This window comes from Macaca fascicularis, chromosome 8 (assembly GCF_037993035.2).
Source record: "Macaca fascicularis isolate 582-1 chromosome 8, T2T-MFA8v1.1".
NCBI classification, from domain to species: Eukaryota; Metazoa; Chordata; class Mammalia; order Primates; family Cercopithecidae; genus Macaca; species Macaca fascicularis.
The window spans coordinates 86,451,121-86,475,441 of NC_088382.1; the positions used below are offsets into that span (position 1 = coordinate 86,451,121).

At 38.0% G+C, this 24,321-nt stretch overlaps 1 protein-coding gene and 1 long non-coding RNA gene across 3 annotated transcripts in view; one reads left to right on the top strand and one right to left on the bottom strand.

Annotated features, from left to right (window-relative positions):
• Positions 1–11,140: 11,140 nt before the first annotated feature.
• On the bottom strand, positions 11,141–24,186 carry LOC135964755 (uncharacterized). Its single transcript, XR_010577352.2, has 2 exons — positions 23,931–24,186; positions 11,141–13,779 (listed from the first exon to the last, which is right to left on the bottom strand). It is a non-coding gene; the product is annotated as an uncharacterized lncRNA (long non-coding RNA).
• Positions 22,124–24,321, top strand: part of ZFHX4 (zinc finger homeobox 4) — a 188,435-nt gene continuing 186,237 nt past the window's right edge. For both annotated transcript variants that reach the window (XM_005563582.4, XM_015454984.3), the window contains exon 1: positions 22,124–22,496. The gene's annotated coding sequence lies outside the window, so the exon portion shown is untranslated. The remainder of the gene's footprint in view (positions 22,497–24,321) is intronic.

Here is a 24,321-nt window from a genome sequence, read left to right on the forward strand (position 1 = left end):
TTTCTTCTACATATAAAACCAAGCTTTTTAAAATTTAATTTTTATAAACTCAACAAGTTTATATAATGTTCTAAATTATATCTCTTCTTTAAAAAATTTCCCTCAGATTTGAGTCTGATTCTTAGAATTTTCAAAATTATATAGGTTTTATTGAAAATATCATTTATTAGTGTAATATGCCAAAAATGTAACTTTTCAAATGGCAAACTGATATATACTTAGAGGCATTAAAATCTCCTATAAATTGATGATAATGATGGGTAATATTTATTGAGTGCTTATACCTGTGCCATTTCACAGGATATTTAACAATCCTCTATTGAGTCATCTATCTCTGTTATTATAATACCCATTGTATAGAAAAAGAACACTAGGCCCGAGAAAGTTAATTAACGGTCTAGGGTCACACCACCATATCAACTGGAGCTAGAATTCTCTCTCTTTTCACTGATCCCAATGCTTCCACTCTTATGTACTTTGCTCTACAGTTTGCTTAATAATATGTGTGTGCCTTTCTGACATCTCTGTCTCCTCCCTAACATGTACTAGCAAACTGCATTTATTATCTTCCTGTTTTTATGGTTACCTAGAGTTTGTCTCAGTGGTTGTAAATGGTTTTCACATAATCTGCAACTCTGATGAGTAACAGAAAAAGGCAATTTTTAATAAAAGCCTTTTTGAATAAAAGCGAATGCAACAGAAATAATAGAAGCGATTATTGATAAAAGTACAGAAAGTTAGGCACTGAATCCTATCCTGAGGGTAAAAAGCAATAATTTCTCTCAAAGTATCATAAGTTTATACTTGATCTTTAACAATGGTATGTAAATACAACAACCACAACTAAGGAATACACTCTTGGAAAGAAGGACATAATCAATAATTCCTATTAATGTTACAGAAACATGTAATTCAAAATATCATATTTTCACATGGAATACTTGGATTCCACTATACTTGTGCATCTTTTACAAACCCATTGGTAAAAATCATGCCACTGAGAATGGTGGAGGTCTAGACATCATACCACTGAGACAGAGCCTGAAAATCAGACCTGCCACATCCATCATTCTGACAGCTAGCCTGGATTGTCTAACTCTGGATACATCTACTCTTCTTCAGAAACAAGTAGCCAAAGTCAGTTGACTTTGGTCAAGGACGCTTTCTCCTTATTTCTTAACTAGGAGAGGTGAATGAAGGGCTGTTTCTTCCCCATTGAGACAGAGTATATTTTTACCCCCTTGGATTCAAAGAAAAGAACGTTTTTTGCTATGTGACTGTTAGGAAGCAGCATGACAGTGCTCAAATAGAGGACTGAATCCCATCTCTAGTACTTATCTGCTCTATGAACGTGTGCAAGTGTCTTAAAACCTCTCTATGACTCAATTTCCTTTTCTGTAAAGTGGGGATAATAATAGTACCTACCTCAATGGGGAACTATGTGGATAAATGTGACCATTTTAGTAAAGCACTTATCACCATGCCTGGTACATGGTGAGCACTCAGTGAACATTAACTTTGCTTCCCAACAGTCAGCAATGTCTAAAATGGTGGCTAAAAGCACTGGCGTGCTTATTTCCCATAGAATTCAGCAGTCTTGCTCTACTGACTTTCATCTGCCAAACTCTTAGTAAATGAACTGCTTCATTTCATGCTGAACGTAGACACAGAAAGGTATCCTGGTGAAACTAGAGGATATTATGCTAAGTGAAATAAGCCGGGCACAAAGGGACAAGTACTGCATGATCCCACTTATATAATATATCTAAAGGAGTCAAATTCCTAGAAGCAGAGGGTAGAATGGTGGTTACCAGGGACTAGAGGGAGAGAGAAGTGGGGAGTTGGTTTTTAATGGATGTACTCAGTTATGCAAGAAGAAAAAGCTCTAAAGACCTATTTACCTCATTGTGTTTATAGCTAATACTGTACTGAACAACTAAACACTTCTTAAGAGGTTGTATTAATCCATTTTCACACTGCCGATAAAGACATACCTGAGACTGAGTAATTTATAAAGTAAAAGAGGTTTAATGGACTCATAGCTCCATGCGGATGGGGAAGCCTAAGAATCATGGTGGAAGGTCAAAAGCGCTTCTTACCTGGCTGGGCGAGAGAGAAATAGGGAGGGCGAGAGAGAATCAGGGAGCCAAGCAAAAGGGGTTTCCCCTTATAAAATCATCAGATCTCAAGAGACTGTTCACTACCACCAGAATGGTACGGGAGAAACCGCCCCCATGATTCAATTATCTCACACTAGGTCCCTCCCACACACACACAAATTATGAGAGCTACATTTCAATATGAGATTTGGGCGGGGACACAGCCAAACCATATCAGAGGTTAAATCTCATGTTAGGTGTTTTCTAACCACAGCAAAAGAAAAAAAATAGAAATAACGAAAAAAAAGGAAGGAAGAAGGAAAAAGGAAATGAAGGAAGAAGGAGCCTGAGCTGGTATCCCTCCAATTCCTGGGCCAAAAGTAGAAGTATGCGCTTCAAATGCTTTCCATTTGTTTTTATTAAATCCGTTTAAAAAATGAGAGACCCAAAAGATACTTTCAAAACCTACATTAGAGTTAAAAGTTATCTGACACTTTGAGCTAGATTCTCCCAATCTGTCAGCTGCTGTCTGTTAGAGAAATTTTATGCCCTGAAACAGTTGGGGCACACAATAATTCCTAAGTGTGACTTCCAGGAACACCTACTTTACACAATACCAGTATTAAGCATCTAAACTCCTAAGCTTTAAAATACAAGAATAATCCAATCAACACAATGAAGATTTTAAGGGAGCTGTGACTCCAGTAATTTCAAAGTTATGTCATCTAATTGTATAACATCCTCATCTTTTCCTGAACATTTATTTCTCAGATTAAATGGAAGTATATAAATTGGTATGTGGGATTTGGAAAAATAATTTGTGGTTCTCCTAAATATAAATGGTAACACTATAAGCTATTATAAAAAAAAAAAAATTAAAGGGGGCAGCAAAGAATATAGTCACAAGAATTAGAAATGCATAGCAGAATAATTACAAGTTTATGTAATGCATTCTGTCATTTCTCATAATACATGGATGAGACTTCTCATAGAAAAAAGTCTATAAGCACATTTGCTCACAATTTTAGTCCTAAATTTAGTAAGGGAGTGTCTTCACTAGCCTTATAAAGTCAGAGGGAAACAGCTCTACCCTTCAAATAAAGATCATGGTGATTAAACACTTAAAAAGCAAAGAAGTCGGGTAGCTTTAAGTTGACCAATGTAGGTAGTCTTTGATGGTTTATTTTTTTATCCCTGAATACAAATACAAATGTTAAAAAAGACAAAGATTTTGAATGTCTTCATATGCAGATTTACTGTGACGTCTCAAAATTTTTAATACTATTGGACCTTTTATTTTTTGATATATTATAAAACATCTTCTAACGTGATATGATTTATTGCTGGAAATTAAATTTTAAGGTATTTCAGAAACACAAATATATAAGGTAAATTAATTTTAACCTAAAAATATTAAATAGAATATTTGCAAATCTAATATCAGCATAGTTATTAGAATATGTTTAAAAATAGGCATGTACATTTCCATACCTATCAAACACTTAATAAAAGATGACTCCTCAGGACAATTTGCAAACTGGTTTCATCTAGATATATGTTGGTGTAAATCAGGAACTTTCAGTTCACCATTTTTCTAAACAAGTATGCCATAATCTTTGCTAGCTCTGTTTCCATGAGGCCATCATAAATCTACCACACTGTACTGTCTTCTCAGAATACAGTCAAAGATTCAAGTACTTGAAAGTATAGAGAGCTATACATACAGCAAGTCTATCTTCCTAGTCAGTAATCTCAATCACCTGTGGGACATATTTCATTTTAATAAAATCTTAATAGAAATCCCCTCATCATGTGTAAAAGCTAACCCTTTATTATTATACTTTATTGAAAAAGACCTTTTCTATTACCCTAGACAAATGAAATAGGAATGGACAATCTTTTCAATGTATACACATATGTGGTTTGCATACAATGTCTACTAAATTAGCCAGGAAGGACTATAGTGAACTAAATGCAAACCTTGATTCAAATGGCATAAAACATTTTTCTCGATTTGCCACTGCTGATATTTAATTTGCTTTGATCTAAACCTGCTAACATTATCTAAGTGGATGGAACAACTAAGATTCATTATTATGGATTTACTTTTAATACTGAAGGTGTCTGTTAAAAGACAAGTAAAATAAACGAATAAAAATACTTAATTTTCAGTCTTCAAACTTAAAATGCTATACTGAAACCAGAAAAAAAAATTAACCTGTTCCTTTTTTGGAATTATACTTTATAGTTTTGTATTTATTGAATGCATTCATAGGCTCCCTTAGGATGTGAAATGTATGGAAATATATGTGCATTACTAAAGAAAGAACTAAATTTATTCTTTCCCCACATCATGCTCTTCTTTGCAGTAGAGGTTTTTAATTCAATACAGAGCTAGAATGAGATGGAGCCAATTTCCTGGTCTATATGTGTGACAAATGCTGAAAGTGGCACAAGATTAACAAATTAGTTGAAGTATAGATCTTAAAAGATTTTTTTCTGTGTCTCTAAATCAAAATTCATACTTTATTTGAAATGAAGCCTTCTTTATAATTCAATAATGAATAAGGATATTTTATTTCTTTGTATTTGAGATGAAAAATGAAATATATGACAACATCCTAGCCACTTTTTAAAGCAAATGTTTTATTTGTAGGAAAGCTTATAAAATTGTATATCTGGAATATGAAATTAGTATAATTATCTAGTATCTTAGATTAATAACTACAATGTTTAGTTTGCTAGATCTGTAAAATTACTTTCAAAATAGATAGTTATTCTCAAAATAAAAGCACAAAATGAAAAGCAGAGGTATCATTTATTTAAATCTGTATTTTCATGGTAAAAAATATGCTTAAAAGGAAAAGTCCTAGACAAATATACTTGCTTTTCTAATAACATTTGTTAGCTTGGTTCTAAGTAAAAACTATCAGGCTTGGCTGTTTTACCTAACCTCAGAATCGTGTACTTGATATAATCCAGATATCTAACACCAAACAATAAAAACATCTGCGACAATAAAAGCATGTAACAGTTGTGGAATTGTTTAATTTGGGAGAAATGGCTATGTTTAATAATCACATGTGCATGAATTGATTTCTCCTCTTCGTCAAGAAACTTTTACATTTTGCGAATGACTTTTTTACAAAATCAACTTAGGATGTGAAAAGCTTTATAAAAGATATTCTGAAATACGTGTTTTGGAATTGGCTCACTCATTCCGCTTTAGAACCTTGTCATGGTCCACCTGTTTTGCTTGGGCTTAAATTATATAAAAATAACAGCATTTTAAAGCAAGCACAATCTTACTTGTTGTACCCAAACATGATAACACGCTTAAAATTCAAGAAGAGCTCTATGCAGGTTGTACCTCTCAGTCACCCAGTCTCCTTTCACATATCTGTTCATGTTGACAGACTATGTCATAATACATCAACAGAAAGATCAGCACAGAAGAACAAAATTTCATCACCTGACAGCAAGAGGAAAACTGATTTTCAGTATTAAGTGTGTAAAAATATACCATTAACTCACTTCCAATAAGTCTACTAGCTTTTAAATATAGGGCATCTGCTATAATCACAAATATATGCTAAAGCAATTAGGTTTATGTCTTTGATGTCACCCTTTGACTGACAGCCTATTTTCATTTACACTTTTATATGATTTTTAACTCTATTTTGGAAGCAACTTAGATAATTTTTAAAAAATAATTTCTTAATGAGGCATGTAGTTCTATGCATGTAAAAATATATCTACCAAATGTTTTAAAGACAGTCTTTCTTAATCATGAGCAGAAACCTACTGACCATTGAAATAGAAATGGGTATTTAAGCTTCTGATAAAAGTTAGGTATCTTTTATATACATTATCTTGCTCTGTTGTTTATGGCTTTCAGTAGAAATTTAACAATATCTGTAATAAATAATGTCTTTTGCAGCCTAGGACATCATCTGTCACTTAGGCTTTAATTTTGCCCCTGTTTGAACACCCTACAACATATGCACTTCTCTTTTGTCTATTATCCTAGAGTTGTGCTATTCCCAAATATTGACATCATCTACTTTTATCAGCATTAACTGCTCTGCAGCTTCCCAGGCTCATGCTCAGCTCTATTTCTTCCTATTGATTATCTTCCTCACTCCAGCAGGTAGCTAGCCAGCGAGGCTGTCCTGAGAAATAGCTTCCAATGACTTTATACGCACAATTTACACGGAATTGTTTAAAGAAGATATTAGCCTCAATACAAATCAGTGAACCTCATTTAGTCAATACTGCACAATTCCGTTGTTGGCACCCTGTCACATGTTCGTCTTCACAGTCAGCTGCCGTACCCAATCTGCACATTAGCCATAGTATTTAGTTTCATATTAAAATGAAGCCAGATTTTTTCACTTTTGCTTTTCTTTTTGAAATCTTTTCAGTATACTTTTTTACATCACCTCACTGAGCCATGTGATAGTAATATATTTTGAAATATAAAAACTTGAGATTAAATGTTTGATTTTTGACAGTGTTCTTAAATATAATAAATTCAAAAGGAAATACTGTTAAGTTAAAATGGAGTGTTTTTCATTAAGTCCAATCAAATGGTAGACAACAAAGGATCTTTTATTTGAGAATATGAAGTGAAAATGAAAACCAGAAAACCTTTACTAAGAAAAGGTCCAGCTAAATTATGTTGGAAGGAGGTCTCCAGATTGAGCCTGGGTGTTTCTTTTACTCAACGTGAATTAAACTAAGATATGCTCTAAAGAAATATCTTACAAAGAAACAAAACTTATGCTTTTTGGAGATGAAAATAAGGTCTAAGAACAGTTGACTTTGAAAATAATTCTAAAGAAAGATCACATATGAAAAAAATTGCCACAGCATCTGATCTTTTCTTATAATCATAACAGGGAAATGTTTAGAGTAAAGTAATGCTAGTCCCTTCTTTCTCTCCTATGGCAATGCTGTAAAATTCTAGAAGGAGTGTTTATATTTCAGAATTGCTCCTCCTTAAACTACTGGTTTATGACAGTTAATGAAATGATATCCAAATGTTGAAAAAGGAAAAATCCAAATGAAAATCTAAATGTGAACTACAATGAATAACTAAGCAATATAATGCTACTCTGAATGTTTGTGCATCTATTACAAAATGAACTGTAATACATTAAAATTCTTCAGTGGTAGTGTAATATATAAGTGAAGGTTTACATATAAAAGCTTTAGCTATCAAAAAAAGATCATTATAAAATATCATCCTAAACGTTTACTTGAAAATATCATTAACATCTTAGAATACATTCTGAAAGTTGTTATTACACCTATTTGCATATTTTTGTAAACCGAAATAGGTAAGAATAAAGCACACCGATCAAAATAGTCTATTTGTTATTAAATGTATCCTCTAGCTTTAGTGGCTGAAGGGCAGAAAGACTTGGGGAACATGAGAAGCAGAGAAAATAGTAATTCTAGTTTTAGAGATTTTTAAGGTCTGTATATATCACATTTTAACTAAAAAGCAACAATTGAACAAAATGACGATTTTAATAAAAAGTGATAGTAATAGCAGCATTTTGAAAGTTAACATACAATACAAATTATATAATAAATAATTATAAATATCTCAAGGTTTTCTTTCTTTTTCTACAAGATGCTAACAGTGATTTTTGTTTGACCTTTGCTTTCTTTTCTTTTCTCTTTAAATAGCTTTAGTTAAGCCCAGGTAGAAAAGACATGCTAAAAGATGGGCAGACTATCTTGACCATACATCTTCTCACACATTTATTGCAAACTGACACTCATACAACAGTGTTTTTACTTTTTTATAATCACAAAGATTCAACAAAGAACAATTCAGGTACCAAGGGAAAATCACACTCCAGGAAAAAGAGAAATGTTGTCACTGCACATTCAAGCTGCATAAATACAGGTATGGCAAAAATAATTGTAATATTTGTGTGATAGCATTCAAAATAAGTCAATGATCTAAATATGAAAGGGTTTAGGTGTAGTTATGTATATGCATTCATGTATAGAAATATTACATGTAATGCGCAAATATAAATTCTAGCCGAAGCTAAAATGCACAAACATTATTAGGATTTTTCAGTTTAAAATATATTTTGATTAACATGTATCTATATATTAAGAACATTTCTACCAACTATGCTAGTCCATTTATCATGTAATATTCTTATATTAAATAAAGTTGCTTGCTTTATATATTGACAAACATAAGAATGTTCTCAGTAATGAAAATGTAAGCACAAACAATGGACACAAGGTAGGTATTTAAAACTAACAGCAAAATAGTTAAAGATTTCAGAGAAATAAAAATGCTAATATTTTCCCCAAAAAAACTTCCCAAATTAACAATAACGCTTTAAGTGTAAGTCAATGTTGATTTCAATTTATGTCAAAACATGAAAATCTCAAATAATAATATTCCATGATAACTTTTAAAATAAGCTAATTTTCTTTAAATATTTTGTTTTAATTAAATTTCTAAAAGAGAAAATTATTTTTGTTTTCTCAGTCCATTAAGACCTATCTATAGAAGAAAACATGATGCTAAACCTAAAATTGTTATAAACTTTATAAATTTTCATATTTATGATGCATATTAAAGATTAACATTAAAGATCTATAGTGACCACCTGCATAGGTTACCAAGACGTTGCCAAAAAAAAAAAAAAAAACATGTGTATCATTTCACTGCATTAGTTTTACTAGCAAAGTATTCTGGACAGATTCCAGAAATTTCAAATAAATATCTTTTTCATAAATATTTTGATGTGTATGATCTAGTCATAAAGACTATTTTACCGCCAAAAATTTAAAAGCATATTGAATTCTATGAGATTATCCTTTCTAGAAATGTAAACTTAATGTATCTAAAGTAAATACACACACAGGCACACACATACACACACAGACATTTTGCCAAGAGACATTCTGTTTTGATTGTTAAAGTGAACTGAAAATGAACACATTAAGATGATTATTGCATTGTCATTTATGTAATTATGTAGCTTAAAAATACATAATCATTTCAGTTAGCCCTAATTTTACATATTTAACAATACAAGTATTGTCATTATTAATTTTTATAAAGTGAAAATATTTTAAAATATTAGCTAACACATTTCTATTCAAATTCTAAGACAGTGTTACTTAAAAATATACAATCAAACTAGATAGCTAATTGGATTTATTTCACAATTTTTAATTTGACTTTTCTATATAGAAAAATATGTATAACAAAGTACAATATTAAAGAAATTAATTTTAGTCTTTTTATAGAGTATTTTTAGACATCTATTACCATCTATAGAAAACACAGATATATCATACATGCATATATATGTTTGTGTGTTATGTATGCTATTTATGTATTTTGCACAGAGAAGAAAAACATTGTCATAATCTAGAATAAATAAAGATGTATGTGTATGTCTGTGTGTGTGTGTGTGTGTGTGTGTGTGTGTGTGTGTAGAGAGAGATGGAGAAAAAAATTGGTATCTTACAAAAAAGTTAAAGGTGGGATATTCACATGTTTGAAAATTAATCTAAGGGTATTATGTTATCATATAAACATTAATAATGATTTATCTCTCTTCCTCTTAGTGTTTGGAGGGGGTGTGTGTGTGTGTGTGTGTGTGTGCTCACTAACAAGAAAGTGGATATTTGAGATGAAGGGAAAAGATAACTGTATGGAGACCTAAAATAAGGCACTTTGGTTAAAATTACTAAATTAAAACTTAAATCTATTGGGGTTTACTTTTCCAAAATATGAAATACTGAACCTATAAAACGGGCATTAGAATTACACTATATTTTGAAGATTTTCTATTGAAAACTTTCCCCACGTAAATGCTTTTATCAATACTACCATATAGTACTATAAAATATTCTTAAGGCATGTATGAAAATATCATGAAATGAACCCAAAAGTTTCATCTTGCATCACAAAGGTGAAGATTGTTAGTAAAGACAAAATTCCTTATCATTTGATTCTGCTATAACTGTTTCAAGCCTCCTACTGTAATGCTTTTTACGTATATCATTTGTTGGTCTTCCAAATTTGTCCTTTTCTCAATATTCTAGGGCTGAAAAAAATAATATAACACTACATGTCAATAATTTACATAGCTACCTAAGAGTTAATATCTTGGCCATCTTTAAGACTATGCATTTAGTTATAGCCTCAGTAATGTCAGTGTTACAGCATTCAAGTGATGCTATTAAAGGACACCTTATTAATAAGTGGGCATCTTACTATGACCTGACTACTTAGATTTCTGAAGCCATACACACACACACACACACACACACACACACACACATGCACACACATATTTGTATAAAAACCACCTTATGTAAACTCTTCATCCCCATGAGGGTAGCAATAGTGTTTGTTGTCACAAAGTTGACAAAAAGCAGTACACAAAAAGTTGTATGTGATTATCAAGTAGACATATTCATTTCCTAATTCCCAGACAATTAGCAAGGATAAAACTATACCTTCAGACGCCTCGCTTCTAATGCTAAACTAATGACACAACAGAATCAAAATACATTAGGAGTGGGGGAGGGGAGATTGAGAGCCAAATACTTTTTTGAGGCTCCACAATGGGTTGAGGGCCTAATTATTTTTTAAGTATAATCCAACCAACCTCTTCTCATGCTTAGCTGCACTGAGTGACACTATTTGTGATGCCCAGTGTGCTGAAACTGAGCAGGTTGCTGTCAGTTTAAAAATGACTATAATAAAAGTGACCATGAAGATGGATCTTGTGATTTTGCGTTTCTAATCAGTCATCTGTGAAGAACACTTTTGCTTTGATTCAGCAGACTGGTGACAGCCATGATTGATAGTGCACGAGGATAAAAAAAAGGTTATTAACTGTCTTACTATTAAGCTCAATGTATTACCCCTCTAGGTGCATCTCATACTTTAAGTTAAAGTACTTACTCAGGTAAGGTCAAGAATGAACTCTATGGAGACGGTATCCATCCTGTTGAAAACGAGTGAGGCATCCTTGTATTGATTTTTTTTTTTTGTAGCATTTAAGCTATGTTTAATTCTACTGTCTTATTCATTAGTTAAAGGATAGAAATTTCATCCTTCTAACAGCATACATATGGAAAGTACTAAAGGTGTAGAAAATAGCTTTAAATGTAAAGATTTGAATGTAGAGATAACTAGTAACATGTGTGTGGCATATACATGAATCCATATTTAAACAGATGGTCATATATTATACAACCTATGAAGGTACTTTTAATGGTAAACACTAAAATTGATTTATAATTAAAAAATAAGTATCTGTGTTGTAAATGCAAAAAATTGTTTCAATTTTCAATCATCCATAAATGGCAAGTTCATGATAAAGAAAAACTTAAGAAAAATTCAAAGGATGTCTTAAAATACCTAGGCGTTTGTTTTGGTTTAAATTCTTTAATTTATTAACTTCATCTCATTTTAATTTTTTAAAATTGGAAATATTAACATAGAAATGAACACTTGAGTGACAGCATTCTTAAATAGCATACTATATACAAACACATACACGGATAGTATTATAGGTCCCGAAGTATTTAAAGTTTTCCAGTAACTGAGGATATGCCATTAAAAGAAATAGTAAAACATTAAATGTCACCATATTTCCTGTGCTCATTTATTATTACAAAAGCCAAAGTATACTGAAATTTTTTGAACATTTTTTTAAAACTTATTGTTAAAATATTTTAAATTTACAAATGTAGTTTCAGGAGATAAATTAAACATATGCATTTTAATTTTAAATTACAGTATTATGTTTCTTCATATGTTTTCCACTGTAAACACTAAGCACATGTTAAATGTAATGTGAATTAGCCAAAAATATTTAAGGACATCAATACCTTGGCATTGAGGTAGCCATTTAAACAATAACCAAATCTCAGCTCTATGTGCTTGGCGGTTCCTCACTGAGCAACTCTGCACAGTAGCGCAGAATAAGAAAATGTTACCAGTATGACATTAGAGTTTCAATGCAGGAAAAATTGTATTATGTCCAAATGTTTTTTCTAGAATATCATGGCCTGTTTCTCCAGTGCCAGTAACTATGCCCATTTTGGGTCTATAATAAATTATATTTTGAAAATATACTGTTTTAATATTGGGTCCTATCAACAATGAAATACAGAGAAAGTAAGGAAATGAAGTTCAAGATTTCATTGAATTTTTCTTTATAGCCTGAAACATTGGCTCTCCATCCTACTCTGCTTAATATTGCAATTGCTGCTTTTAAAAGCCTTTCTAGTTCTCTAGCATTTTATGTATGCCAAGTACAATTTAAATACTTACACATTGAAACCCTCTTCATAAAAATGTTAGATCAATATAAAAATTGTTTATTTAATGAATCGTGTTTATGTGGAGTGGACTTAAGTGTAGATTTTATAATTCATACAAGATTTCCTCAATAAGACAAGTTACCTTTGTTATTAAATGAATTTTCCTTTCTGTCCTATACAACTTCAGCAGGTAAACTTGCATTCCAAAATTTAGAAATCATGATGAGATAAGTGACCAAGGGGGTGTTTGGTCAATGATAGCATTCTATATTCTTGTACAAATATTTGTCAAAGGTTTCACAATGAAATTGTAAGTTAAGAAATATGTTGTGTGTTTCTCTAAAATATTGTTTGCTTTTAAAATAAAAAAAGAACGATGCAATTCCAATCTATCTCATGGTAATTTACACAATGCTCTGAAATGTTAGTGAAATGCCCAACTTCCTCCATCTGCCTAATTCAAAATGTCTTAAGGAAAATGAGGAAATACAAAGGCTAGGTAGGCCTTAGAGGAACACACACATTTCCTGGTGTCCTCTGTTTCTTATGGAATCAGGATCTAGAACACACAGTACACGCAACACACATTTTATGAAAGAACAAGGCAAAGACGATTTCAGGTAAAGTTTAGGTAATCTCCAAGGTAGTCAATTACCATTACCATAAATGAAATTAAAGTTGAGCAGACTCCAACAGTGGCAGACAAGAAAATTTTTAAATGCAACATCTTCCTTTATCCTTTTGGAACTCCAGAGCAACATCTTCCTTTATCCTTTGGCGCTCCAGGACAGAATGTTGCATTCATGTTCAAACAAATAACAGAACTGGCAAACACACACACACACACACACCCCTTGTTTGTGCAAACTCCTTCCATTTAGTTTTGAGCCTATCGTGACCTGTTTTCATAGACTGCTGGGATACAAGGCATCTTTAGTTTACAGTTTCTAAGACTTGGATTCCTTTTAGTTTAAAACTCTCTTCTGCAGTTCCTCCAAGCCTATATGCATCTCTCCTTCTCCTCCCTTTCTCCTCCAGAACCTACTAGGGCACATAAGGTAGGGGTATGGACTGGGTGGTGCACATATGTGTAGCCAGAACGTGGAGATCGGCAGCTGGTGTCCACTCCCAGACTGTGTACCTGAGCGCAGTGGCCACTTTGCTCTTCCGCCCAGCCCACTCCTGCCTGCAGTGTTGCTGCTGTCACGCCAGCCGGTGATTTGATAGGCTTGTCGGGTTGCCATGGTGTTGACTTCTTGCCTCTGAGGAGCTGCCCAATGACTGGAGGTCTGGGATTAAAGCGGGAAGAGGCAGCGGCCACAGCGAATTTCAGCGGCAGCTGCAGCAGCTAGAAACAAGAGGCAAGAGGACGAGGTCTTTAGGTTGCGTCCCCCTCCTGCAGTCAGGGCTGCTAGTGAGGGAAAGAGAAGAAAGGGTGCACAGTTGAAATGGTGACCACTCGAAGTCAGAAGATACAAGCGAGGGCTTTGAGACCCGCTCAGGAACAACTCATGAGCAATCAGCACGCGCTGAGAGGAACCGTCTTCCAGAATTCGTTATTATTCACATTAGACATTACTGGAGTGGGTGGTGGGACTGAGAGTAAAAAGGTGTTAAAAGGGACCTAAGTAGTTGATACATTTCCCCCCACACCCTACCGTTCATTTGGGCAACGAAATAATTTGACAGATGTAAAGGCGCTGTACGGCGAACTTTATATCATGGAAACTGACTTAACTCCAAGAAGCGAAAGTGCAATTAGACAGCAACCGAGTACAAGAAAATAGTTGCCTTGGACGGAGGCTGGTGGGGCGGGGGGTGAGGGGGCGGGGAAGTCAGAGAGTGCATGTGCAATGCACAACCCCAGACGGAAATTGTAAACTAGGAAATGAAAGGGAAAGAAACCGCTTCTGTTATAAATTAGTAGGTAGGTGAAGGTTATGCAAAGAAGAAAAGGGAAAGTAAAGCTGTTAAAAGAATAGAATAAAACCCCTGGGAGTTCCACTCGAAATCCCCCTTTACTCCCCAATCCAAAGGGAGTAGTAGGAGGAGAAAAAAGCGCATTCTGGTGTGATGAGAACTCTCTGGAATGTCTGGAGGAGAGTATAGAAGTGCGAGGGTAAGAAGACCCGGGTGCTAAATAAATCGCAGGAGAGATAAATGGGGGAGGGGCAGGGTAGGAAAGAAATAGTCCGCGATTCACCCAAGGGACTAGGAGATTCAGAGAGATTCCAGCAGAAGGAAAGGAACAGAAGTTCAGGCTCCCAGCGTAAGGAAAGGAGGAAACGACAAGAATCCCTAAGAGAAAAAGAGGAAAAAGGTGTGTGCTGCTGAGGCGGGGCGTGGGAAGACAACCACAGTCAACTGGAAGGAGCCAAAGTCAGGCAGCAATTACTAGGACTTCGGCCAGAGAGGGCAGAAGATTGTGTAGACAGGCGGTCAACCAGAGCAGCGCGGGGCAAGACTCACGAGCGCGAAGCCAGGTGCCGCGCCGTCCGCGCCCCGGCTCCAGGCGACGCAGGGACTTTGCTGGCAATGAGAAGGGCTGCTCGACCAGTCTGCCGGTGTCACGATTCCCCGCGAGTAGCAAGCACACGCCTCACTAACTACTTTACAGCCACTTCCATTGATTTTCTTTAACAAATAAACATAATACCCGTTACAGCAACACTTCCTCTTGCTGCCGCAGCTAGAATGCCATAAGCTCTAATGACTGCATTTCTCCGGACAGCAGTTTTCACATCTCCAAATAAATCGTTTTCCTTCACTTCAGGTTTGGAGAGGCTAGTCCTCGCCCTTCTCTATAATTTGGGAATCACCTTTAAGAATAGGTAGAAGACAAGTCCAGACACTAGTTTGTAAATCTGGTAGGGCTCACTCTTATTTGCATATTAATTTTGCTTATAAGAAGTAACTCAATTTGGGAGGGAACCGCCGGCAAAGAAATCGACTCCTTTACGTCTGCAGGGAAATCAACATTAGTTCGTCAGGCACACCTAAGCTACTGCCCTCGAGTTGTCTCTTCAAATATTCCTTTAAAAATAAAGTATTTATTTTAAAGTAGCCCCCCTTCAAACGCCCGTTTCTGCTGAGGTTCTTCCATACATGTCAAAGGGTTGTTGAATTATTCATTATTGTAATTACTATCATCATTGTCATTATCCCTTTCCATGTGGAAATAATTTTATTATCGTAATTTGATATCTGAAGAATTTCCTGTTAGTCGTTTGATAATCATTTTTTTCTGCTGAAAAGAAAAGTTTTGTTTATAAATGAGATAGAGAAAATGTTTTAAATGCTTTGATGTTTGCTATAGATTTCCGTTTATCTAATCGATCGGAATGCCAATAAAATCGATTAAAGGTTTAGTGTTTTACAAACAACCATTTTGTGCTTTTTGATTTTATGTTCAGAATGATTTTAATAAAGCTAATGCTTTCCTTTAACATTCTCCCTTGGAAAAAAAAAAAAACCTAACTCTTCATCGTTTTTCCTTTTATTATTAGAAATTGCCACTTAAAATTCTCTTAATAGGAAAATAAACAAAAAGTATAAGCAATGGCTGAAATGGTTTAAATTTCATTCTCTTATTGCTCAAGGTATTTAAATAAAGCCCTTTAAAATCTTGGTGAATTATATGCGATCATTCAGTGATTGCGGAATATTAAATTAAACTTAGATAAATCCGCATTGAAGGAGGCAGCACCCAATCCTGAATTTATTTCCCATTTTCTCTAACAGCATCACTGCGCTCCTCTCTTTGCAATGACAATGTGCCAAATCTGGGCATTTTGAAAACATTTTCCATATGCTTTAACAGGGGACTGATAGACAAAGAAGAAAAGGAGATGATCTTTTTGCTCTGAGGTATATTTTCTTTAACCTTTTTCTCTTAGACTTTAGTTGATAATCATTTTAAAGGAAAAGTTTGAAAATCATTTAATGCATTTTTTTTTTTTTTGCTTTCATCTTTTTCTATCTTGTCATTTATTTCTGAATTGGTGTTTTGTTTATAATTTAATGTAAAGCTACCATTCCTGTACCTTGGCAAACCACATTTTCTTTCAAAATCTTTGATTCATTTAGTTTCTGCTAGTTGTCTTAAGTAATTAAAGATAAAAACAATTATACATTTTGTAACTTAGAGCAGATGGGTTGTTTTGTTTTGTGTTTTGTTTTTTGTTTTTTTGCTGTAGGATTTAATAGTTCTCTTGTATCTAATATTTAGGGACATTACATATAGTGGTGGTGGCTTTTCTTCAGCTGTAAATATCTGCACATTTGTCTGAAAATGTGGGTGTTTAGATGAATGCAATGTCGTTTTGAAATAATTTTATTTGGTGGCCAGAGTTTAGTATACTGTCTATACAGCACTTCATTGACTAGATATAGATGCCTTTAGGTCTAAAATATCACTTTATCTTCTGCTCAATGAAATTAGTTATTCTGTCTCTGTGTGTGTGTCTGTCTGTATCCTCTCTCTCTCTCTCTCTCTCTCTCTCTCTCTGTCTCTCTCTCTCTCTCTCTCTCTCTCTCTCTCTCTCTCTCTCTCTCTCTCTGTCCTTTCCCATTTGGATCTTGTCTTGGAGCTCTTCGCCAGACAGAATGTAACATTTTCTTTGGATACTCTTGCTGGAAATATCTCCATATATATTTGAGGATTGTGTGATTGTGATCTTGGTTTTTGGTGGTGTGAAAATGTATGTGTGTTGTGGGGAGGAACGTGATAAGGGGTCCTCATTAATTTGCATAAAGGCTGGTGAAGTGCTTATGAAGTTAGTGAACTGCTATTGTTTGGGGAGAGTCCTGTCTGATTTGTTTATAAACACTGGGCTGGTTGCTTAGAGGGAAAAGAGGTCACAGCACTGTCTGAGCTCTGACCTCTGAAAGGCCAGAGGGCATCTGACTTTTCTCTTTCTTCTCCCTTTCCCTCCTCTCCTCCCTTAATTCTTCCTTCCTCAAACCTTCTAGCCCCTCCCTCCTTCTCCCTTCCTTTCTTTACCTGTGTCTAACTCTACATAATGACTCCCCTTCCCCCTAAAAGGTCAGAATCCCCAAGAGAAAAAAAAAAAAAAGCTAAAACATTTACTCCAAAGTAAAAGCCAAAAGTTGACTTTAATCCAGAAAGAGAGAAATACACATGGATATAGAGGTGCAGAGACAGAAACCCGGGAACAAAAGGGGGACACTGCTATGCTTTTTAAGAAAAAGAAGAAGACCATAGAGGAGATAAGAGTGTAGCTGGAGGAGGGGAGGGATTCAGGGAGGAATTTAACTGCCCACAAATACTACACACATATATACACACTCAAAATGCCTTTCCCTTTTGAATTGGATTTCCACTAGCTCACTCCCTCCATCAAAGAAAGTGTCCATTCTCAATGTTAGGTCATATTTTAAGACCCCCGCTTTTTTGTTAGTTCTTTAAAAATATATACCTCGTTCTGTATAGAAAGCTTGGGATCCCTCATCACACACAGAGCCACACAGACACATACACCCCACTATTTCTTGAATTATTTCACTATAAATATGTGTTTATGACACCTTCCAAAACAAGTCCTGCACCTTTCCATTCACTGTCAACTCCACATCCCTCCCTTGCACAAATACCCCCCAACCCTGTCACTCTCCTCACCCCCCTACACACACAGTGACAAATATTGGTATCAGGCTTAAGTGTGTTTTGGAAAAGGGTTGCTAACTTAAACAAAAATGTTAGTTAACACACCGCCTTTGTTAAATAGCCCCCGGGGGGAGAAGACCCAACAAAAAGAGAAGAGGAGGAGGGGGGCTGAGGATCTGAAAGTGTCTGTGGTGATATAAAGAGTTCCTAACGCTGAAATCTTGTAATACCTCGTTTCAAACTGAGCTCATCTATAGACCCCGGAAGCGCGGTCAAAAGACTGGAAACCTTTTCCCCCTTGGGCTGGAGATGTTCTTGAGCTGGAGGGACATTGGAGAGAGGGAGGAGGGGTATTTATTAGTGAATTGGTGAGGAGAGGGTGGGAGAAGGACAGAACAAACAGCTGAAAACTCATTAGACCGATTGTGAAAAGTGTCCTCGGAGTGGATTTGGGAAATAAAATACGCCGAAGAAAAAGGCCAGAAGTGGAAATTACCTTTTGTCTCAATGTTAATTACTCCTTGCCTCCAACACTCAACACCTAACCACCTGGTATTCCTTTTTGGTTCTCCCCTAACTCGGCGCTCAGTGTCAGGGTCCGAGTGCTCTGCAGTGGATAAGGCTGGCCTGGGGTTGCCCTGTAAAGTGTTGAAGAGGCTATAGGGAAAGTTCTTAGTGCGGCAGGGAAACCTCTGCTCCTTTCACTTTGAAATAAAAAGTGACCCAACGTTCCGTGAGGGCGGCGGCGGGTTCGCGCAGAGTTTAGGGACAGTGGAATGGGGGTGGGGCAGGGAGTGGGAGTCAGGGTCAAAGGTGGATGGCAAGGCGTCCGCAGAGACCCAGGAGGAGCAGCTGGGTTTCCTGACGCTGGGAGCCGAGATGTAGGGAGCAAGGGGCTGCGGCACAGCGGCGCAGCCTGGTCCAGCCGCTCGGATCGCGCTCGCGCCCCATAGCGGCCCGCGGGCTGGGCTCGGGCTCGCCCGCCTCCCCTCGCCCCTGCCAGCGGCGCCGCGCTCCGCGCTCCGCGCCCCGCGCCCCCGGGCCCACCCCACGCAGTCCCGCCGCCGCTTCAGCCCAACAGCTCTCCTCACGCTGGCGCGCTCCGAGGCCAAGCCCTGGAGGAAACTCTTGACTCTGCGCTAGAACCTCTCTGCCCCTTCCCTCAGCCCATTAACCCCGACCCTCACCTCCAGCCTCTCTTCTTAGGGAAAAGGTGAAAGAAAACGAGAAAGAGATGGGAACAACAACAACCACACACACACACACACACACACACACACACACACACACACACACGTTAGGAGGAGAATCCTCGCCAGCAAAAGAAAGGGTTGAGAAAGTGGGCACCCCTTACACGTCCTCTTTTGTTTTCTTACTTAGAAATCAACCGCCCCCACCATCAGACACACACATACACACACACACACACACACGGATACACACAGTTGTATTTTCCAAGAAAAGACGGAGGAGGTGTAGAGGAGAAATAGCCACCAATTTTTTTGTAATGGTTTTCCTGATTTGACGTTTGCTGTTTTGACATTAATGACATTAATGTTATTGATGTTTCAGGGAGAAAAAGGCAAAAGAAATAAAGAACTTGAAAACGAAATGATCATCATTTCCCTATTCTTCCATGCCAGAAATAGACCTCTTTCTTCACCTGAGCCTGAAACAGACTTATTGTTCTCAGGTGTTTCCTTCATCATATGCATTTACCCGTCTGAAGTCGCAGGAAATGGTTTTTCCATCAGTGAGCTTGTACATGGAGCCCTCTCCCGCAAAGGGCTTGATCTTTTCTGATTTGAACCTGAAAGTTTCCCTGCCTTCATTTCCCCTCAGTCTCTTTAAAAGCTCCCATTCCCCTTCCCCATGCACACACCTCAAATAGTTTTTTTAAAGCCAGAAATTTTGCTCTCTGGGGCGTTTTTCAGTAAACAGTAACGCTACATAAACACCTTTTTCACTTACAAGTTGCAGAGAATTTAAATTTTACCCCTGTGTGCATGTATGTTTCTTAAGGCATATGGATAAGCCCCACTGAGGTGCAATCAGATACTGCTAGCAAATTGGTGATACAATTGCTGTGTAAAGGTGGGGCTGTAAACAAAGTAAATTTATAATTTTAGAAAGCTTTCCACTTTCAACAAATTTCTTCCCAAAGAAGTTTAAAATCCAATAAAGTGTTTGGAGAGACAGATGATTTTCTTTCTGTTAACATTTGGTAGCCCTGGCTTCTAAAACACTAGTACCTGCACTGACTCCGGATCCCTAAGGTGGTGATTTGCTTTTTTTTTCCTCTTAATAAAGACCATATCTAGGGTTTTTTTTTTTTTTTTTTTTTTTTTTTTTTCTCCCTTCACTCCATGCCTCTGGACTTTCATTGTAATTTTAGCCAGCTGCTGAAGGCAACCAGCTTTCCTGATCTGGGCCTAGGTCTGCTTTTTTGAGGACTGTGCTTTTATCCTCCCAGGTGTTTTGTTTGGTTTTTAATCCATTTGCATCAGTCCTAGGATCTTCCAAATGTTCCCTGATAATGCAAGGTTTTAGGCCTGGAAAGATGCATTTTTGCAGCCTCTGTAGTTCCAAATACTTGTGCTATAAACCTTTCTGTTGGTATTTGGTAGATTTGTGCTTAAGGCCTAAGACAAGGTTTTGAAGCAGATCCTGGCGATCCAGAACTTCAAAGGCCTGTCAACTCAAAGGCAGCTGACACATCACCTGTCCAGGAAGCTGGACATTGCAAGTATTTCCTGTTTTTAGCTCATTTGATTTGTTATTCTTACTTTCTGTTTAAAATTCCTATTTTTGAAATATTACAGAGATGGTGTCTACCTGTGACCTGTAGTATAGTAGTTATAAGTGCATCAAGATGCTGAGTAGCAATGCACATATATATATATATTCCATATATATATTCCAAATTCAGTAGGGGGTATTTAAAAGTATGTCTATTCCTAGTTTTAGTTAATTATCTTTTAATGAAAGTGTCACTCATCTTCACATCTGTAATATTGGAAAGAGATAATTAGATTTTCAAATGAGAATCAGCCACCTTAAATTTTGCACCAGAAAATACCAAGTATATTTCATTCTAATGAGATCTGTAGTGGGGTTTTAAAATTCATCATAGTGTGCTTCAAGAAAGATAACTCAACAGACTCAAAAGATGAAAGGTTTTTCTTTTCTAAGTCTTCTTAAAGTTATTACATTGAACTTATGCAATTCTGATAAAATATTCAAGAATATTACATAAAGGCTAGAAGTGTACCCCCCCCCCCCCCAATCTTTCTTGCAACCGTCACTTATTCTTATTTGGAAGTTTTCTTTGACTAACCGCTTCCATCTCCCATAACCTGAATTTTCTCTCCTGCGTATACAAGTGAAGGATACGTGTTTAAATAGAGTGCCTAAGGATCCAGAGTGCAATTCCTCCTTTGAAATAGGCTGGGCTGAGCGGTGTTTGCACACAGGCAGGCACCCTTTATTTACATATATCTGCATATTTGCTCAGGCCCCCGCATTTCGCCATTAAAGTGCGTTCATGTGCTCAGCAGAATAAACTCGGCAGAGAAAAGCTCTTCATTACCCTAACTCATATTTCTGCTTAAAGCTCCCTAGTAAACAAATCTCTGGTCCGATAATAATTACTTTGCCTCATTAAAATTAAAAAAAAAAAAATCTCGAATGGTTAAAGGGCAACGCTTTGGCGGTATCTATGTTTTATTTCCTTCCCCTTCTTGCTCTGTGTGTGCCTGTGTTTGTGTGTAAGAGCGTGTGTGTGTCTAATGAAGTTTGGGAGTCGCGCGCAGGGGCGCGTGGGGTGCGAGCCCCGGAGGTCCCCATCCCCTGTCCTCTCCGCGGTCGTCGCGTCCGGGGCTCCAACCGCAGCGCTCGGAGCCTTGGAAGCCGTGAGGCTCCGGAGCTGCTCTGAGTCCAGGCTGCGCGTCATTTGCAGTCTGGGGAATGTTGATCACCTCACTAATTACACCTCTCTCTCCCCCCTCTCCCTCTCCCTCTCCCTCGCTCTCCTCTCTCATTCCCAGAGTGCATATCGGGAATAGACACACAAAGACATGCGCACTCAACTTAATCAGCCATTTTTTTAAACAGGGCTAAAACGATAATAATTAGCAGAATAAAGACATATCGGATTTTCATTTCCTTTCCTCCTTTTCCCAACCCCTTCACAACCAAACAGCGAGACCGCGGTCGGCACATGCTTTAACTCCTCCCGGACCCCCGAGGACCGCTCCATGCCCCCCACTTTCTGCTCCAGCGTTTTTATTTTCACCCAATAAAGTTCGAGGATTATTTTTTATTTTTTTATTTTTTTAATGAACCCTCTCGTTTTACTTGGATGTGATCAGCTGTAAGTAAAATAAAAGCAAAACAAAAAAGAGGCGAAGATCGAGTAGGAACTGCAGGGGAAATGGAAAGTAAGTTTTTTCTTTAACTTTTATTGAGTAGTTTGTGTTAAATTTAGGTCGAGTATCGATTATCTTTCCAGCCTGATCTTGCACAATCTTTGATATTTCGCTCCCTCTCTCTCCCTCTCCCTCTCCGCCTCTCTCCCTCTCTGCCCCTAGCTCGCTCGCTCCTGCTCGCTCTCGCACACATCCCCTCATCCCGACCATCTCTTCCGCTCTGCCCCCCTTTTCTATCTCTTTCCCCCTTTTTTGGCTCAAGGTTTTGCTCCGCTGAGGGAGGGAGGGGGCAGTGAGGAACCTGATTTTCCACTTTCTTTAGGGGGGCTGCGTTTTTCGGAATTTAACTTTTGGATTAAGTGGCGGAGGATCATCTACATTTGCTCAGGCAGTTTTCTCTCCTTTTCCCTGTCTTTTCGGGTTCTGCCTTCACCGCGAGCCCCGGGCATTCTAGTGGCTGGGGGAAGCTGTCAGCTCCGCAGCGGCGCGGGCACTGCCGGGGTCCCTGCTCGCCCCACGCCCCCGCACCCGGATCGGGATGACTCTTCCTCCGCACTCATCCTCCGAAAGTTTGGACGTTGGTCGGTGGGGCTGGGAGCCCCTCTCTTCTTGCTCTTTCCCTGCTTTACCCTCCAACCTCCACCCCATCTTATTCAGCCTCGTTTTTCTTCCTCCTTTTACCACCCTCCCCTCTTCCCCTTCTCAAGTTCCCCGAAGGTCGCTTAGTGTGCAAGGCTGGCGGACGCCCGGGGGTTCGTGCGCTCTGGGGAGGGGATTTCAAGAGACTGGGGTGAACGTTGGGGCTGGGGCTGCAGGTAGACACCGGCCCACCGGAGCGGGCGCGGCGGGCGCTGCAGAGGGCTGCTCTCGGCGGCGCGGGCGCGGGCGCCGCGGAGGGAAGGCAGGTCCGTTAGGAGGCGGGATCACCCGGCCTCTGGGCCGGAGACCCGGGAGGCGGCGGCTGCTTGCTCGGGACGGAACGCCGCTGGGTGTGGGTTAGACCAGCGGATAGACGCCCGCGGCTTGGGGTCAAGAATCTTTTCCTTTCTTTTTAGCAAAGGGCAAGGGGTGTGTGCGTGTGCGTGTGTGTGTGTGTGTATTGAGTGTCTGTGTTCGGCTGTGAGAACCAATTCGTTCTTCGGCCCCCCTAAAAGGGTTCCATGCCTACAAATGAACTTCACCTCCTTCGCTTCTCCAAGCATCAAGTGCGCCTTCTGGCTGGGAGCAGCTAAGGGAAAAGGGGCTGGAATGCACCGGGTCTCTCCTTCCTGCTACTTCTATCCACTCCCAACCCCCTTCTCTTTGCTCTTTTCTATCAGAAAAAAAAATAAATTTTCTCATGAAATTGTATAAAGTTTCTCTGCCAATGTCCAAGTTACAGAAGGTTCCCTATCCTAACCCCCTTCCCCCAGAAGACAGTGCACTGGTTTCTATTTCTTTTGTTACCTGTGATCCGGGCGGGGGGCTCCTTTCGGCCGCTCAGGCTGGGGTCCGGCCCAGAGAGGAGGCTTCTGCGGGCGCCTTTGACCGCGACTTCTCACTTCCGCGCGGTTCTGGTGAGGTTTTAGCTACCGTTCGGTGAGACACCCTCCTTGTAGGTACCAAAGGTTCAGATCGCAAACACGGACCCCCCCACCTCGACCCCTACACACACAGAGACACACTCACACTCAACACACACTCACAGACACACATTCTCCCTACCCTCCCCCCCACCTCCGGCCCCCACCTTGTCTTTCCCCTCCCCCCTTCCAAAAAAAGCACACACACATATACACACAACAACAACATTCCCCCCCCCCCCCCAAACACACACACACAAAAACCCAAAGACAAG